A 20,893-nucleotide genomic window follows, 5' to 3' on the forward strand; every position below is an offset into this window, starting at 1 on the left:
AACTTAATAATTTTGTTGTTGTTTTAAAGAAAATTAATTCAAATTTACTTATAATAAAATAATGGAGTATGCAACAGATACAAAAAATAATAATAAAAATAATTGAAATTTCCTGACTTTTTTTTGAAATATTATTGATCAACAAGTTATTTGCATTATATTGTTAGACGATTTAAATAGTACTATCCAACTACTATTTGAAAAAAAAACTCTAAAAAAACTGAAAATAACCATATCCACATATACTAAACAAAATTTTAAATACTCATATTAGCAGGGTGGCACAGGCCCATAGTCCCACCTACTCAGGAGGATTGCTTGAGCCCGGGAGTTTAAGGCTACATGCAGTGAGTTATGCACTCCAGCCACTACACTCCAGCCTGGTCAACAGAATCAGACCCAGCTCTAGAATAAATAAATGAATAAATAGCCATTTTTTTAAACTCATATTAAATATCTGAGCATTAACAAATAACAAAAGCAGAAAATTATCATAATTTTCATCAGTTTTTAAAATAATATTTTTACCTAATACCATGTCCTGGTGTTTTGCTGAAGACTTCATTTTTCTGTAGACTTCATTTTTCCGTATAATTTTATTCTTTTTTCATTGTTTCATAAAACTGCCTGCATTTTCTTCAGTATTTTGAAATTGTTGACATCTCCAATGGATAATTCTCTATAGACCACAGGTTTTAAATAAAGAATTTTCTCTATAGATGCTTGATAAACAGTGTGATTTCTGTTAAACAGAGAATATTATCAATGACAATTTCTGTACTAGTGATTATTTCAATCCAAATATTTTCACAGGCACTGTCTTTTACCTCACAAAGTGCTTCTCAAAGGGCTTTTCTTCAACAAACATTTTTGCAAGACAAATCTTATCAAATAAGTCATCTATCTTTATGATTCTTTTTAATGCTTTGCCAAACTGAATGCTGCAAAATTTTAGTCCTTCTCAGTTTCATTCCATTCTGGCACAAAATATAAATTTATCTAATTAAAAATAGAAGCGCCATCAAAAGATTCTTCTCACAAGTCAAGATATTTCAATATGCAGCTATAGAATTTCAAATTTAAGTCTTATACTGCATTTCAGATCATAAATTAATATGTTCAGTTCTGTCACTGGAAAAAGTTTAACGTTATAAGGTTTTGCAATAATTATAATTAGTTACAAGTTTCAAATGCTGACATTTTGGAAGCTATGCTTATTAACTACATTGATTAAATTTTCAACTTAATTTGATGAAAATGCAATAAGAATTTAGGACTTGTTTAGATTAAATTTCTTTATCACTACAATTAGACCTACTATGATTTACAAAGAAATTCTTCAGATTTAAATATTCCTAAAATTCATTTGATAATAGACAGTAAGAAATATATATACATGCCATCGTGTTGCAGTACTTTTTAAAATTCAAACAGCTATATCACAAAAATGTGCAGTTTCTTGATTATATATTAAAATATTTGTAAGTTCTTGTAACTACAGCTTCTACTTTGAATTTCAGCTCCTATTGTGTAGAATATTGCATCACAACCAACCCCAGAGTACAAGTCTTAGTTTAATAAGAACATTGCTTTTACCACAACTCTGTGTTCCACCAAAATATATATGCATATTACCACCATGAAAAACAAATGATTTTATCAACAGTGTTGACTGTTTTAACTGGATTTATGATCATATTTGTATTTAATGTCAGTTGTCTCAGCTTTGACAAACTGAACTTCCACAGTTTTTCTTTAACTTCTATGAATTGGATGAAAACATCAAACCATTATAGGATTAAGCAAGTTTCTATTAAACAATTTTAAGTATCTGAGGGCAGAATATTTTTAAATTGTTATCATTTAACTGATTGCAAAGTGCTGCTAATAAAGCTGACACATAAACAATCAGTGTTGTTTCAGTATACTAGAAAACAGAATCAAAAAGGAGCAAAACTAATTTAGAAAAGCAGTTATTTGATACAAATAAAATATTGTGCTTTCCAGAGTGGTATACATAGACACATTCGGCAGACTTACCTATTAAATTGTGGTCTTCAGGCGTAATCCTCTTAAGGGAACTATTAAATTTTGAGGCAGACGCTAATATTGTTTCAGCATGCACTCCCCCTGCCCACCATTGGGTGTTAAATGTCCACAAATATTTTGCATAAATTACCTGTGAGAATCAAAAATTGCACTACTTAATTTGTCATTTTAATGTACTTTTGATGTTTTGAGAGTTATTAAAAATTTAGAAGTGTTACCAAATGCTAAAATGTATAAAAAGGTTTATATTTATAACTTATGATAAGTGACAATACCACTGTAGGGAGAGCAGTCAGATCTCTAGATATCCTTTGGTGCAGGGCAGGTCAGCCTCTATTCTCTGTACATTTTTTTTACGTGCATCTAAGCTAAAATTCCCATTTCCTACTGACTCCAGGAATTGGTGATGCCTTCATGAATTTCATAGCATGGTCCATAGCTCAACTGGCTGTTACTTCAAGAGGCTACTTCCCACCATCACTTGAGATCAGAAGGAATGAGTTGTCCCTAATTTCATATCCTAGTACAATCTGTTTTATCAACAAGGACCCTCCCTACTATTCTTGAATGGAAGGCATCAGATACATTTCTTCCAAAAGGGTCAGGTTACTGCTGCTTTTCAGATTTATTTATCATACACATTAATGAGAACTCTAGTCACTGCACAAGTATTGCATAAGACCCTGGCAAAAGCTGAAAGTACAAAATAGGATGTACAAACGTATTTTTAGGTAAATATTAATAACAGTTACTGCCTTTAAAAGTAAAAATCCAGGACAAATGATTAATCAGGCAGACATAGGTACTATAGATGTAAGCTATAGGTAACTTGTAGATGTAAACTGTAGGTCGAGTAACTGACTAATGTGAGTCAATAGTTTTAAACTGAAAAAATAATGTTCCAAAATTCGTATGTTTATTCAATAACAAAATGATAAGCTCTCATTATATGCAAGACCCATGCTAAGGTTTTCAGGTATAATCCAATGAATAAGATATGGTTTTATCCATGAAAGGTTAATATTATCACCTTAAGAATTTATAGCAGCACTTTAAATCACCCAGAGCCCTGTTCCCACATAAATTTCTTTGACAGGTATCATAATAAAAGAGATCTACTGAGCTATATATATGACCAGTAAACAATCTGAAATTGAAATTAAGAATACCATTCCATTCACAATATCATGCAAAAAAAAATGAAACACTTGGAAATATATTTGATAAAAGAAGTATAATACTCATACATGGAAAGTTGTAACACTTTTCTCAGTGGAAATTAATTATTAAACACATGGAAAGACATCTCATGTTTATGGATTCGAAGACTCACTCTTGTTAACATTGTAATTTTCCCCAGATTGATCTATAGACTCAATGCAACCCTATCAAAATTCCAGCAGTCATTTTTATAGCAATTGACAATCAGATCCTAAAACTTACATGACAATGCAAAGCTAGAATAGCCACAATAATTTAGAAAAATAACAAAGTTGGAGATATGTCACTTTCCAATTTCAAAACTTGCTGCAAAGTTATAGTCATCAAGACAGTGTGATATTGGCATAAGATAGACATATATAGATCAAAGGAGCAAAATTAAGAGTCCAAAAATATCCTTTATGTATATAGTTGATAGGGTTTAGCTGTGTCCCCACCCAAATATCATCTTGAATTGTAGTTCCCATAATTCCCACATGTTGTGGGAGGGACCACTTGGGAGGTAATTTAATCGTGGGGACAGTTACCTCACACCGTTCTTGTGATAGTGAGTGAGTTCTCCCATGATCTGGTGGTTTTATAACGGGCTTTTCCCCCTTTTGTTCGGCATTTCTCTCTCTTGCCACCATGTGAAGAAGGATGTGTTTGCTTCCCCTTCCACCATGAATCTAAGTTTTCTGAGGCTTCCCCAACTATGCTGAACTGTGAGCAAATAAAACTTCTTTTCTTTATAAATTAACCAGTCGTGGGTATGTCCTTATTAGCATCATGAGAAGAGACCAATGTAATACCTATTTAGTTTTGACAAAGGTGCAATTTCCAGTGTTTTTAACGGGTTCATGGCCTTCCTAGGCTCAGTTCGTGCTACAAATTGAATGCAGAACCTGCCACGCTTCCCTACTTTAAAAATATGGAAACCAAAATATTATGATCCCTTGAAAAGCTAAAAGAATATGCTCTACTGATCTCCAATTTAAGAATCATTCAATAAAGTCAGAAATTATTTGCACTTAGAAAGTAAATCCATTATATCACATTTTAGTTCTAAGGGTGTACAACAGATGATTTCTTGATAAATATCCACTTTGCCACTCACAAAAAACCTCCCTAATCCCTTTCTAAAGCATACCAATCTACCCATGGAATGTTGAGTGCTTAAAGTCTATAAGACTCTCACATAAGCGTGTGCATATCATTTCCCATCTATTATATCACGTGTTTACCCAAAGTCTGCTGTTTACTTCCATAGCATTATTGCAATTACATTATTTAATTAAATATTATCAGTGAGTCAGTGAAATCGTGAAGTAATGACCACCAAAAATCCTTTATTTCCAAAACAGTAATAAAAATGCTTTAAAAAAAATGACCAGAATCAACTTTTTTATAACTGAAAATTAAAGGTTTGCAGTAATTCAGGGTACACTTAACTAGAAAAAAAAAAATGTTGAATCATGGTAAAAAGAGAGATCTTTGTGATATTTTAATTTGTTCTATTTTCACCTCCTTCTCCTTCACTCTGTAACAGCCTTAAAAACCAACAGCAAACAATCATGGTAAAAACCAATAGCCTGGAAGCCAACGGAAGTGGCAGAATGGGTCATAGCTCTTTCAAAGTTCCATTCTCAGAGAATGGGCATTATTTGACCTATCTAGTGAATCTCTAGAAGATCTCAGTCACAGGCTTTATTTGACCTGACTCAGATCTCACTTTGCACAAACAGTCTTTTCCCCAGGGAAGTTTGTCAAAAATAAGCAAAGGCAATTGTTCAACACTGCAGCTATCTGAGATACTGAATAAGAGTTGAGACTTAATGATGTACCATAATTCCCATAAGCTTTCTTTACCCTATGTTATTCTTTTATCTTTTTGTTTTTCTGACTTGATAGTTTCAAATGACCCATCTTCTTTGTTTGTTTCTTTGTTTGTTTGTTTTAAGATAGGGTCTCAGTGAACCACCCAAGCTGGGGTGCAGTGGTGCCATCTCAGTTTGCTGTAGCCTCAACCTCCTTTCTGGGTTCAAGCGATCCTCCCACCTCAGCCGACAGAGTAGGTAGGACCACAGACACACACCACCCCAGGCACATACTACCATGCCCAGCTAATTTTCTTTTTTTCTTTTTACAGACAGGTTTTGCCATGTTGCCAAAGCCGGTCTTGCGCTCCTCGACTCTAGCGATCCAACCACTTCAGTCTCCCAAAGTGCTGGGATTACAGACATGAACCACTACACGTGGCCTCAAATGACCTATCTTCAAGCTCACTGAATCTTCTCTTTGATGGATTTTGCTGTTGAAGCTCTCTGTAAAATTTTTCAGTTTAATAATAGTGTACTTTTTTTTTTTTTTTCTGAGACAAGGTCCAGCTCTGTCACCAGGCTAGAGTGCAGTGGTGCAATCATGGCTCATGGCAGCCTTGAGCTCCTGGGATCAAGCAATTCTCCCATCTTAGCCTCCTGAATAGCTGGTACCACAGGTGTGTACTACCACATCCGACTCATTTTCATTTTAATTTTTTGTAGAAACTTGGTTTTACCATGTTGCCCAGGCTGGCCTCAAACTCCTGGACTCAAGTGATCCAACCACCTTAGCCTCCCAAAGTGCTGGGATTGCAGGTGTGAGCCACAATACCTGGCCCAATAATTGTGTTCTTTAACTCCAGAATTTCTGTTTGGCTCTTTTTATAGTTTCTATCACTTTACTGAAATTCTCACTTTGTTCATGTATTGTTTTCCTGATTTCATGTAGTTGCCTATCTGTATTCTCTTGTAGTACATTGAGCTTTTTTAAGATAATTGTTTTGAATTCTTTGTCAGGCAGTTTATAAATATTCATTTATTTAAGATTGTTATTTTGTTCCTTTGGCATCACAATTCCCTGATCCTCATGGCCATGTTTTGGTGCCACCCATTTGAAGAAGTAGGCATTTATTTTAATATTTACAGACTGGTTTCCTTTCCCAGTCAGTCTATCCAGAAATTTTGCACTGGTCATCTGGTATGGTCAGTGAGCAGGCTTGCTGCTAGAACCTTCAGGCAGGCTGGCCTGGTGCTGGGGTCGGCAAGTGGGAAGACCACATGCATGGGCTCATGGGGTTAGGCCTGGAGCTTTGGTTTACTGAGGTGAGCATGGAGTTTAACACCACAATGAGCTATCACTTCTCACCTGTTAGAACTGCTATTATCAAAAAATAAAATTAGAAATAACGAGTGTTGGAGAGGATGTAGATAGAAAAGAGAACCTTTGTACACTGTTGATGGGAATATAAATTAGTATGTCCATTATGAAAACAGTATAGAAGTTCCTCAAAAAAACTACAAATAGAATTACCCTATGATCCAGCTATCCCATTACTGGGCATATATCCAAAGGAAATAAAAATCAATATGTCAAAGAGATTCCTGCACTCCTATGCTCAATGCAACAGTATTCACAAAAGCCAATGTATAAACCTAAGTATCAATCAACCTAAATGTCAGTCAACAAATTGATAGATTTTTTAAATGTATATATATTCACAGTGGAATACTTTCAGCCTTAAAATAGAAGGAAGTCTTCTCATTTGTGACAACATGGATTAACCTGGAAGACATTATGCTAAGTGAAATCAGCCAGGCAGAGAAACACAAATGATCTCACTTCTATGTGAAATCTAAAAAAGTCAAATTCATAGAAACAGAGATTAGAGTGGTGATTACTAGAAACTGCAGGGGGCGACTGAGGTTAGAGATTGGGTAGATATTGGCCAAAGGATTCAGAATTTCACTTAGGAGGAATTATTTCAAGGAGATTTATTGTACTATACAATGACTATTGTTATTAACAATCTATTGCATACTCAGAAATTGCTGAGGGTAGATTTTAAGTATTCTCACCACACATAAAAAAATGTGAGGTAATGCATATGTTAATTATTTTGATTTAGTCATTTCACAATGTATACATATTTAAAGATCCTATGTTGTATACCATAAAAATATGCAACCTGTATTTGTCTAACTAAAGATTAATGTTATTTAAAAGATTTAAGACAAACAATAGAGTAATCGAAAAGCCTAAAAGGAAAGCTGGAAAGGAGATATCCATAGGGGTCTTTGAAAAGGTTCCTGGGAACTAGAAGTTCATATGCACATGTAGATCATCCCAATTGCCTGAACTTCTGCCGTAATTATTGCCAAACCACATCATTTAAAAATTATATGGAAGCACATATGACAGTTATGCTACTTTCGTCTCCCCAACATTATATTAACATCTAATAACATCTAACTTTTGTATAGTATTGACTAGGTTCCAGGAACTGTTGTAAGTGCTTTAGATGTGTTGACTCATTCTCACAGGTTAAACATTATTGTTACTCCCATTCTACAGAGAAGAAAACTGAGGCTTACAGTTTTTAAAATCCCAAGGTCAAAAAGCTTTGAAGTTTTGGAACTGGGATTCAAATGCCAGTCTTTCAGCTCAGGAGGCCATTCTTCAGAACACTAAGGTATATTTCCTCTAGCTTGGCCTCTAGCTTGTAGAAAGGGCAAAGGCCTTGAAGTCAAACCTTCTAACTTGGGGAAATCATTTCATCGCTCTGAGGGATCAGTCTGATGCTGCTACTACCTATTTCATCAATATATTACAAAAATTAAATCAGAGTGTGACTAGAAATATGCTTTGTCTATTGAAAAGTGCTAATAAAAATATTCATTCATTAAATACCTGAATCAGGTGGAAGATAAGAAAAACTGCATGGTAGAGCAGAGCCAGTAAGACCTGAGTTTGATTCTGACTTGAACTGCTGCTATCTCTGAGACCTTGGGCATATCATTTCATCTTTATGGGTCTTAGTTTTGGCATATATAAACAAGGATAATGCGCCTCTGAGTTCTGGGGATTAATAAGAAAAAAATAAACAAAACACCTGACAAATATAGTTAACTCAGTAAAAACCATGTCCCTTCCTACTGTCTTTCAGTGTCATAGAGCAATCCCCCATTGCCACTTACTTTGCTTTTCTACCTAAACTTGTCAACTTCTGACATATTATGTACAGATTTGGTTCTTTATATTTTCTGTCGCAGGTAAACTCCTTGAGAGCTAGAGCTTGTCTTTTTCTTTACTGCTGTCTTCCTAACACCTAGAACACTATCTAGAAAATAGTAGGTGCTCAGTAAACATTTATTGAAGGACCCATTATTATTACTTATCATTATCATTATTATAATCAGTGTTATAGGCTATATACGTGCAATAACTTAGCATAATAAGAGGAAAATATTCATTAAGTAGCTTTAAAGTGTACAACATTCTCTCAGTCCAGTTTTCGCAAAAATTGATTTCCAGATTACCTGTATCAGACTCATTTTTGGTACTAATTACATCAGAATTGCTGAATCAAAAGAGAGGTATTCTAAGAATTTAACTTTTAAATATATTTCACCTCTTCTTTCTTTTGTTTTCTTATAATCCAGAGCCTTCTTTACCATTTAAACATTCTACTACTTAAAGCAGTATAAAATTTTGTTATAATTTGGATGAGGAGAAGATAAGGCTTTTAAATTTTAAATTCAAAGGTTGGCTCTGAAATTAATTTTATTTTCTTAACTATGTGCACATGGATTAAAGCCAGAAAAAAAAATATTTATATCCCAGTTGCCATATATTTGAAGTCCAAATATTTTCTCTGGCCCAGAAAATTTGTCATAATTTTTATGAAATGATTTTTCCAAATTTTTTCTCACTTCACTGTTTATAAGACAACTTTGGATAATATGAATTCATTAGAGTTTAACATTTGTGGTCAGCCAACAGGCTATCATTCAAAATATATCTAGGAAACCCTCCATATGTTACAAAGAAAGATAAACTTTCAGGCCACGCATGATGTCTCACGCCTGTAATTCTCCCTCTTGGGAGGTCGACGTGGGTGCACCACTTGAGATCAGGAGTTCAAGACCAGCCTGGGCAACATGGTGAAACCCCGTCTTTACAAAAAACACAAAAATTATCCAGGTGTGGTGGTGTGTACCTGTAGTTTCCCAGCTATTTGGGAGGTTGAGGTGGGAGGATCTCTTAAGCCCAAGAGAGGTTGCAGTGAATGGCTATCTCACTGCACTCCAGCCTAGGCGACAGAGTGAAACCCTTTCTCAAACAAAAGAAATAAAGATAAACTTTCACAATCAGAAAATTTAAAAATACAGCATTCAAGCAACCACTTCATTTTCATCCTAAATGATTTCACTGTACTGTGGACCTACACAAGGTTAAGTATGATAACAATTTCAAAACTGCAGCAGCAAGTAAGGCCACCCAGCTACGCAAGTTCAGCCTTAGCAGGAAAGGTATTCAAAGCCACTCACACACTAGGTCTTTAGCACCTAAGCACAGTGTAAGTTTACCTCCAGTTCTTATATGTTCTGGATGTCAGAATTTGGAAATGCTTATCTCTATAGAGATTAGGTGATTTATTCAACTAAATCCTAAGCACAAATAATTTTATACTCTGATCTACCTTTGGTCTACCTGCTCTTAAAGCTGGGCAGAGGAATGAGTAAAGAGATCATGGGAACAAGTAGCCCCAAATATTAATAACACCTGGAAAAGGAACCACAATAAGGGGAGTAGGGGGTGGTCAAGGGAAGCCCCTGGCTGACTGCTTAGCCAGTGTTTCCTCCCTTTCACTCATTGACCATAATTCTTGAGGCAACACCGAAGTGAAAATCTGCAAATGATGCCGTTATATTGGAAGTTATTTCCCTAGCATCAATACTTCAGGTATATAAAAGGAATCAGCAAATGCCTTTCAAAAATGGTAAAGAAAGGAAGCATTCAGAGCCAGATGATGGAAAAGATGCCTAGTTACACCTACGAGACAGCTGGGTGAAACATGAAGATGTCACTAGTAGATGGTAAATATTTTATTAGGACACATCTATTAGAAGCCAGAATCTCCTTAAGAAAAATGAGATATAAGGCAATCAGTATTCTACTCTGAAAAGAGGAAAAAAACTTCTTTATTCCTATAAAATAATCATTAATTGTATCAGAACAACACCACTGTGGTAAAGATCAAGATTTCATACCCACAGTAATGCACACACTTTTATGGTATTCTCTGAAGCCTAAATTGTCTTTGTTCCAGGTGCTGTTACTTAAATGAAGCAGTCGTGGTCGCCCTCTCTCAGAAGCCACTTAGAAGCCTGCAACACCACTGTCTTCAGCAGCCTGCCTCCCTACTCCCAGAGCCAGCAGATGCCTAACCTAGGAGGTTATAGCAGCCTTTAATCACTCTAATGACAGCATTTAAACCCTAATTGTCCAGCAAATGATTCATACTACCACAGTAGGAGCAAAGGCTCCTTTTGGTCTCTTTCCTCCCAGTGTTTTCCTCAAATCAAACTGAAAGAGGAGAGCATGGCAGTTATGCCAGGTGGACCTGCCCTGAAACAGGATAATGCCTTTCAGGGGAAGTCATGACTACCTTAAGGGTAGTTCATCACAGAATGGGAACAATTTCCTAAGTCCTGTAATTTAATCAAGCCTCATTAACCACTATATAACTGTCACCGGGCTGCTGGTAACTACAACTCTTAAAATCTAGTCTTTTAAAAATGCAGAACAGTCTTTTTTTTTCCCCCATTCATTTATTTTATTGCATTTTAGGTTTGGGGGTACATGTGAAGAACATGCAAGATTGTTGCATAGGTACACACATGGCAGTGTGATTTGCTGCCTTCCTCCCCATCACCTACATCTGGCACCTCTCCCCTTGCTATCTCTCCCCAGCTCCCCACCCCCCACCCTCCCTCCCCTATTTCCCCCCAACTGACCCCAGTGTGTAGTGCTCCCCTCCCTGTGTCCATGTGTTCTCATTGTTCAACACCCGCCTATGAGTGAGAACATGCGGTGTTTGATCTGTTCTTCTGTCAGTTTGCTGAGAATGATGGTATCCAGATTCATCCATGTCCCTACAAAGGACACAATCTCATCGTTTTTGATGGCTGCATAATATTCCATGGTGTATATGTGCCACATGTTCCCTGTCCAGTCTATCATCGATGGGCATTTGGGTTGGTTCCAGGTCTTTGCTATTGTAAACAGTGCTGCAAGGAGCATTCATGTGCATGTGTCCTTATAGTAGAACGATTTATAATCTTTTGGATATATACCCAATAATGGGATTGCTGGATCAAATGGAATTTCTATTTCTAGGTCCTTGAGGAATTGCCACACTGTCTTCCACAATGGTTGAACTAATTTACACTCCCACCAACAGCGCAAAAGTGTTTCTACTTGTCCACATCCTCTCCAGCATCTGTTGTCTCCAGATATTTTAATGATTGCCAATCTAACTGGCGTGAGATAGTATCTCAATGTAGTTTTAATTTGCATTTCTCTGATGATGATGAGCATTTTTTCATATGTTTGTTGGCCTCATGTATGTCTTCTTTTGTGAAGTATCTGTTCATATCCTTTGCCCATTTTGAATGGGCTTGTTTGTTTTTTTCTTGTAAATCTGTTTTAGTTCTTTGTAAACTCTGGTTATCAGCCCTTTGTCAGATGGGTAAACTGCAAAAATTTTTTCCCATTCTGTTGGTTGCCCATTCGCCTTAATGACTGTTTCTTTTGCTGTACAGGAGCTGTGGAGTTTGATTAGGTCCCATTTGTCTATTTTGGCTTTTGTTGTCAATGTTTTTGGTGTTTTGGTCATGAAGTCCTTGCCTACACCTATGTCCTTAATGGTTTTGCCTAGATTTTCTTCTAGGGTTTTTATGGTGTTATGTTCTTTAAAAATATAGAGCCATAGTTTTCATAAGAGACGGGACCAGCATAAAGACAAGAAAAAAAAATATTAAGTATCATGGTTTTCAAGAAAAAAAACATAAAGTCTGTTCCATTACATGTATGACAAAGTGAAATTAATCAGAAAGAGAAATATTCCCGTGGGCTAGGGTGCTTGTGAAAGATTCTATAGTAACAGATTTCTTATCCTCATTTCACAGATGAGTAAAATGAGATTACACAATTTGTTCAAGGTCACACAGCGTGTAGGTAAGGATTCAAATCCAAGGACTTGATTTCAAATTTAAGGACTATCTCTCCTGAAAATGGTAGGATTTGAACTAACTTCTGAACAAGTAAAGAATTTATTAAAGTTAAGAGATTAACAGGGAAAAGAAAAACATTCAAGCCACAGAAGTAGACTGGAATATCTTGGAAGGATAAAATAAGGAAGATGGAACAATTTAAATGGAGGATTTAGCAAGAGATCAGTTAGAAAACATGACCCAGCAATCCCATGCCTGGGTATATACCCAAAGAATTATAAAATATTCTATTATAAAGACACATGCACATGTATGTTTATTGTGGCACTATTTACAACAGCAAAGACTTGGAACCAACCCAAATGCCCATCTATGATAGACTGGATAAGGAAAATGTGGCACATACACACCATAGAATACTATGCAGCCATAAAAAAGGATGAGTTCATGTCCTTTGCAGGAACATGGATGAAGCTGGAAACCATCATTCTCAGCAAACTGACACAAGAACAGAAAACCAAACACCACATGTTCTCACTCATAAGTGGGTGTTGAACAATGAGAACACATGGACACAGGGAGGGGAACTTCACACACTGGGGCCTGTCAGGGGTGAGGGGATTGGGGAGTGATAACATTAGGAGAAATACCTAATGTAGATTACGGGGGGATGGATGCAACAAACCATCACAGCATGTGTATGCCTATGTGACAAACCTGCACATTCTGCATATGTACCCCCAAACTTAAAGTATAATGAAAAAGAAAAGAAAGCACAAGAACCAGAAGGACCTTAAGAGAGAAAAGCAAACAAGCGGTAGCTTAGGAAAGCTGATCTGATAGCTCTGTGTTTGAAAATAACGCCATTTGTTGAATACATCCTATGTTTCAGAAAAATATTATTTTATCCAACCTTCACAACTGATTTGGAAATATAAGTATTGTTGTTATTATTATATTATATTATATATTCTTATTATTTCTCTTGTCCTGGCAGCAAAGCTTCTTTGGATGTGGAAATCCCATAGTATTTCTCTAAATCTAAGCACAAAGCTATAAAGGTAACCAACACTCAGATAACAGGAACCAGTAGAAAGATCTTTTGTGTTCACATTTTGCAAATCAACAATGATCTTCAGAAAGAAATTCTAGACAAAAATTATTGCATTTTTAAAATATAGAGCTTAAAACATCAAATTTATACCATTTTAAAGAACTGTTGTTCACAAATCTACATGTATTTAGTATGCAATAACAAACTGTGGAACAAATTGATTTTATAAATAGAAACTGATTAAATAGTGTAATTAGCTGGAGTAGATGAGTACTTAATAAAGTATCTTATTCTAATCTTATTCTAAGTATCTTATTCTAAGTATATATTCTTATATCTTATTCTAAGCATCTTATTTCTACCCTTTGAGGAGAAAAAACTAATTGTCTTAAGGATTGAATTAAATCTTGTTCATATTAGGTTTTAGATCAATTCAATTCAATAAGTATTTCTAGAAGACCTACTATGCTAAGAATTTTAGTCTTTGGAAGCATCAGCCCCTCCAACCATCCCTACAGCACTCATGGTTATGTTTTGTATCTTATGGCTGCCACCCCCTTCCTGCTTTTGCACAGTGTTTAAACTAGGGTATATACCTGGCTTAAGCCAATTCTTAACTTGCTCTGTAACCTATAATAAATTATGGCCTGACTCAAAAATAGGAGCTTTGTGAATCCCCTGTTGGCCTATTTGAACTAAGAGATTACAGAAAGTTGCCCGACAGTGAGGTAAGCTGAAAGATCTAGATCATGTACAGTCCATCCTAGAACAGTGCGGGCATTTGTGCCACCAGATTTAGAGGAACTGCTCTGACAGAGAGAATATGAGACAGAAATGAGATAGGCTATGTATCTTGTAAGGGAGAAATAGATGAAAATGCTGTGTTTCTAATGTCTTCTCAGTTCTATTTCCCAAGAGTCTTATACATACTCTATGCCTGTATTTAGATATCACTACAGTAGTTGCCTTTACCATAACCTCTGTTGGATGCTTTTGAGTGTTTCTCTGTTCCCTTTCTTAGGCAAAATATATCCTTGATAACCGCTGTGATTCAGCCTCTGAACTGTCACTCCAAGAGTTCAGAGGTGACTTGGAGGTCCATTCTTTTAAAAATCTGGCAACCATGTGGATAATAAATGCAGGTACATTTCAAATATAATACAAAACACATATATAAGAGTACAAATACAATAAAAGAACAAGGAAAAGAAGGTCTGGTTTAAATTAGTTGTGTTGAGAAGGCTCCTTGAAGAAGGTAAAATTTTCAATGGATCTTACATAATGTTTCAAAAGTAAGAAAAAGTGGAGAATTACATTCTAGTGCAAGGAAACATTGTTGGCAAACAAGTTCTGAAATGACTTTACTAGGCAGTGCATGTAGAATGGGAGAATTTAAGACGAGATAAACATGGCACATGCCATGGAATTTGGAAACTATTGTGTAGCCCATGGAGACTTTTATTTACAGAAATTATGTTATTAACATAAGGCTGTAAGAAGCTTAAAATTTAGTATTTGTTATTCACTAGGAGTGGAGGAAGTCAAGACACTAGTTATTAGGCTAACTGATTATAGTAGGCCTAATTCTAGAAATATTTAGAAGATCTAAAAGTTATTTTCTGGAATATATGTGTAAGCAAGATTCAAGGAAATTTGTTTACAAGGACAATGTTCCACAAGTCACAGTAGAAAAGGTTGGAAAAGTAAGAGGCTGTGCCAGAAGAGGAAGGGAAGGCAGTGCAAAGTTTAAAGTGTGTGAGAAAACAGAAACTTTGAGACTGGCAGCCAAGGATGACAGAGTTGAGAAGCATAGTGAAATTAGCCTCAAGGTTCCAAAGGAATTCAGTTGTTAAGTAATTGCAATGGTTTGCATTTATAGCAGAGGAACAATTTTGGAACCCACAAAAGTTATCAGTGTATCAGGGTGACTCAGTTTGGTTAGTGAGTAATCAGACCCAATGAAAACCAAATGACTGCATTGGCTGTTTGGAACTCACCTTAGCTACATTTCTTGATCCTGAGAAAATTCCTGCACAACCTAACTCCTTTGAAGGCTATCATAACCAAACTAAAATAAATATGAGACATTTATATTTCTGGAAAGGCAATAATGCCTTTAAAGTGAAAAGTATTATTCTTTTTCCCTTTAATAGACCATGATAAATTTTACAAAAGAACTGCAAATACTCTAGCAGTCTAAAATTTAAAATATCAATCTAGATATCACATTATTTATGAAGCAATCACTGGAAATCACTTGACCTCTTTCTGCCTTTTCCAAGCGGCTTGAACAATCACTTGGTGCATGGTAATGCTTCACTTACTTAGAAATTACTCAACAAAGTATATTTACATGCTCTAGGCTATGAGGAGTCAGGCATTGATAAGGAGTTAGCCATTAAAAGATACATTCCTTTATTGTCTCCTCATTCATTATTTTATTCTCAGATAAAATAGTAATCTCCTATAAAACAATCCTATGTATGAACTGAAGCATTGTGTTATTTCAGAGGTAGAGGATGAGAGGAAGACTGTCAGCATGTTAATCTTGATATTTTACATTATTTGGAAAACTATGTTCACTAATTGAAAAAATTTGAAATAATATATAATGTAGATTATTAAGAATTTGATGAACCAGGAGAATCAAATAGCCTAGCTGTTTAAAATAAAAATAATGAATCAAAATAGGGAAAGAAACCCCATTCATAACAAAATTAAGGAATGATAAAAGTCCCATATTATGAAAAACATCTGCCTGCTAAACCAAATATCTGTAGCTGACTACAAATATCACCAAGTAGCCTATATCTTATATGAGAGTTATCTGAAGGTTCTGTCTAACCGTAGCACATTTAGAAAACTGGGATGAGAAAGAGAGACTGTGAGTATTGGCCATGGGAACAGTTGAAATCACAGTGTCTTTCAAGTAGCTTGATATAGTTGAGGAGATATCAATTTTGGAAACAGAGCTAAGCTCCCCTTCCTGTTAGCTGCATAAAATTCAAGAAATTACTTAATCTCTCAAGTTTCCATTTCTACTTATATAAAGTAAAAACTAGGAGTACTAATATCTATCTCACAGGATTATTTTAAAGATTATGAAATAGATACTGTTGGAAATTCCTAGTATAGAGTGAGTACTCAAACATATTGGTTCCCAATTTCTTACGTCTACTGCATTATCACTTGGCCTTCTAAGGTCAGGCCTATAATAATCACCCTGTAGAACTAGGTCCTTTTAACTATGGAGAATCAACTCAAAAATTGTATAGTTTCCACAAGCCTTCCTTAAAATCTATGATATGAAGTGGGCAGAGCAAGATCCATTCAGCACTGGGGGATGCTGAATAGAGGCATCCACCAATCATGCTCCCCACACAAACACCAAATTTAACAACTATCTACACACAAAAAAGTACCTTCATGAGAACCAAAAATCAGGTGAGAAATCACAGTACCTGGTTTTAACTTTATATCACTGAAAGAGGTACTTAGGAGGGTAAGAAAGACAGTCTTAAATTGCCAATCTGCCAGCAGCTGTCATGTGGTGCAGAGAGAGAATCTGCATTTGGGAGAGGGAGAGCACAGCAATTGTAGGACTTTGCATTGGAAGGCAGTGCTACCAACACTGGACAGAACTCAGCTAGTGTCTACGGAGGGAACATTGAGACCAACCCTAGCCAGAGGGGAATTACCCAACATAGCAGTTGGAACTTGAGTTTTAGCAAGCCTCACCACCATGGGTTAAAATGCTCTGGGGGATCTAAATAAACTTGAAAGTCTGTCTAGACCACAAGGACTATGACTCCTAGGCAATTCACAGTGCTGTGCTGGAATTGGGGGGCACATGACCTAATGAGACATCAGCCAGGGAGGCTAAGGGAGTGCCTATGCCACCCTTCCCCCAACTCCATGCAGTGCAGCTTACAGCTCCAAAAGAGATTCTTCCTTCTGCTTGAAAAGAGGAGAGGAAAAAGTGAAAAAGGACTTTGTCTTGCAACTTGGATGCCAGCTCAGCCATGGTAACATAGGGCAATGAGCAGAGTCCTGAGGCCCCCATTTCGGGTCCTGCTCCCAGGGAAATTTCTAGACATACCTTGGGCCAGAAGGGAACCTGCTGCCTTGAAGGTAAGGACCCAGTCCTGGCAGGATTCATCACCTGCTAACTAAAGAGTTCTTAGCCCTAAATCATCAGCAGTAGTAACCAGGTAGAATTACCAGGTAGTAATACATGCCATGGGCCATGAATGGGACTATCAGATGTACTGGCTTCAAGTGTGACTCAGCACATTCACAGCTGTGATGTCTACAAGGAGAGATCCCCTTCTGCCCAAGAAAAGCAGAGCAAAGAGTAAAGGGGACTTTGTCTTGAGCTCACATTCCAGCTCAGCCACAGTGGAAAAGAGCACTGAGCAAGTTCTTGGGGTCCCCAACTCCAGGCCTTGACTCTTGGATGGCATCTTGGGACCTGCCCTGGGCCAGAGGGGGAGTGCACTGCCCTAAAGAGTGAATCCTAGGTGTGGCAGCATTCACAAGTTGCGGAAGAGCCTTTGGGCCTTAAGTGAACACTGGTGGGTACCGTGGCAGTAGTCTCCATGGGCCTGTGGTGGCAGTGAACACAAGGAGAGACTCCTCTGCCTGGGGAAAGAGGAGGAGAGAGTAGAAAGGACTTTGTCTCATAGCTTTGCCACCAGCTGAGCTGCAGTAGAATAGATCACAAAATACATTTCGAAGGTTCCCAGCTCCAGACCCTGGCTACTTGACAGCATCTCTGAACCCACCTAGGGCACAGGGGAACATGCCACCCTTAAAGGAAGGGTACAAGCCTGGCTGGCCTCACCACCTGCTGATTTTAGAACCCAAGAGCCTTGAGCTAAACTAAAAATAGAACTACCATATGATCCAACAATCTCATTGCTAGGTATATAAACAAAAGAGAGGAAATCAACATATTGAAGAGATATCTGCACTTCCATGTTTATTGCAGCACTATTCACAATAAACAAGATTTGGAAGCAACCCAAGTGTCCATCAGCAGATAAATGGATAAAGGAACTGTGGTACATATACACAATGGAGTACTATTTTAGCCATAAAAATGAATGAGATCCTGTCATTTGCAACAACATGGATGGAACTGAGGGATATTATGTTAAGTGAAATAAGGCAGGCACAATAAGACAAGTTTCACATGGTCTCACTATTTGTGGAAGCTAAAAATTAAAACAATTGAACTCATGGAGACAGAAAGTAGAACGGTTACCACAGGCTGGGAATGGTAACCATCATGCGGTGCATGGGGGGATAGTTAATGGCTTCAAACAAATTGAATGAAAAAGATCTAGTATTTGATAGTACAACAAGGTGACTATAGTCAATAATAATTTAATTGTAAACTTTTTAATAACTGAAGGAGTATAATTATATTGTTTGTAACATAAAGTATAAATGCTTAAGGTAATAGATACCTCATTTATCCTGATGTGATTATTACAAATTCTAAACCTGTATCAAAGTATCCCACATGCACTATAAACATATACATCTGCTATATAGCCACAAAAATTGAAGATAATTTTTTTTAATGATCTGTGATATGTAGATACCTTGGGGCTACTTTAGATAATCAATAATGAGTTGACATTTGCAGTAGTTAAAAAGTAAGGAAAAGAGAGAGATCCAAGATGGCTGATCACTAGCAGCTTGGGATTGTAGCTCCCACTGAAAGGGCAGAGAACGAAAGGATGCCACACTTTCAGATCAATTTTTGTTGCTCACGTACCAGGAGATTCCCAGCGGAGGAGTCCCACGTGTCGCCAGCGCGACTCTTGAGGCCGGTGAGGCAGTTTTGCCGCTGCCTTGGTATGGCGGTTCTTGGTGCAGAGTCAGAAAAGCACCATCAATCTTAAAACTGCTGTTTTGGCCAGCACAGTGGGTTGCTCAGATTCTTGTGCCGGAAATCAACAAGTTGGATGTCCATTCAGAAACCCAAATATAAAGACGGTAATTATAAAGACCACAGATGGATAAATTTAAAACGAAGGGAAGAAACCAGCCTAAAAAGGCTGAGAATACCCAAAATCAGAATGCCTCTCCCTCTACAGGGGATCACAATTCCTCATCAGCAACGGAACAAGGCCTGATGGAGAAAGGCTGTGTTCCATTAGCAGAAGCAGGCTTTAAAAAGTGGATGATAAGAAACTTCTGGGAATTAAAAGAACTTGTTCTAACCCAAGGCAAAGAAACTAAGAACTTTGAAAGAAGGTTTGATGAAATGTTAACAATAACACACAATTTAGAGAGGAATATAAGTGAATTAATGGAGCTGAAAAATACAACACGAGAGCTTCACGAACTATGCACAAGTTTTAACAGACGAATTGATCAAGCAGAAGAAAAGATATCAACGTCGAAGACTAACTTCATGAAATAAAACAAAAAGACAAGATTAGAAAAAAAAGGATAAAGAAGAACGAGCAAAGTTTCCAAGAAATATGGGACTATGTGAAAAGACCTAATCTATGTTTGATAGGTGTACCTGAATGTGATGAAGAGAATCAATCCAAGCTGGAAAATACGCTTCAGGATATTATTCAGGAAAACTTTCCCAACCTAGCAAGGCAGGACAATATTCAACTCCAGGTAATACAGAGAACACCACAAAGCTATTCCTCAAGAAGGTACATAATCGCCAGATTCACCAGGGTTGAAATGAAAGAGAAAATACTGAGGGCAGCCAGAGAGAAAGGTCAGGTTACCCATAAAGGGAAGCCCATCAGACTCACAGCAGATCTCCCAGCAGAAACCCTACAAGACAGAAGAGAGTGGGGGCCAATATTCAACACCCTTAAAGAAAAGAACTTTCAACCCAGAATTTCACATCCAGCCAAACTAAGCTTCATAAGCGAAGGAAAAATAAAATCTTTTGTGAACAAGCAAGCACTCAGAGATTTCATCACCACCAGGCCTGCTTTACAAGAGTTTCTGAAAGAACCACTACAAATACAAAGGAACAACCAGTATCAACGTTTCTAAAAAATACCTAAAAATAAAGAACATCAACATAATTAAGAAATTGCATCAACTAATGGGCAAAACAGCCAGCTAACATTAAATGACAGCATCAAACACACGTATATTGTTATTAATTCTAAATTTAAATCGACTAAATCCCTCAATCCAAAGACACAGACAGGCAAAAAAAAAGCCAAGGCCCGTTGGTATGCTACATCCAGATCCATCTCACATGCAAGGATACACAAAGACTCAAAACAAAGGGATGGAGAAAAATTTACCAACCAAATGGAGAGCAAAAATAAATAAATAGAAAGCAGGAGTTGCAATTTTTGCTGATAAAATAGACTTCGAAGCAACAAGGATCAAGAGACGCAAAGAGGGATATTGCATAAAGATAGAAAGATCAATGTAACAAGAAGAGCTGAGGATCCTAAATATGTATGCACCCAACACAGAAATACCCAGATTTATAAAATTTATAAAGAGACTTGGACTCCCACACAATAATAGTGGG

The sequence above is a fragment of the Cebus imitator genome, unplaced genomic scaffold, assembly GCF_001604975.1.
Source record: "Cebus imitator isolate Cc_AM_T3 unplaced genomic scaffold, Cebus_imitator-1.0 Scaffold113, whole genome shotgun sequence".
NCBI lineage: Eukaryota > Metazoa > Chordata > Mammalia > Primates > Cebidae > Cebus > Cebus imitator.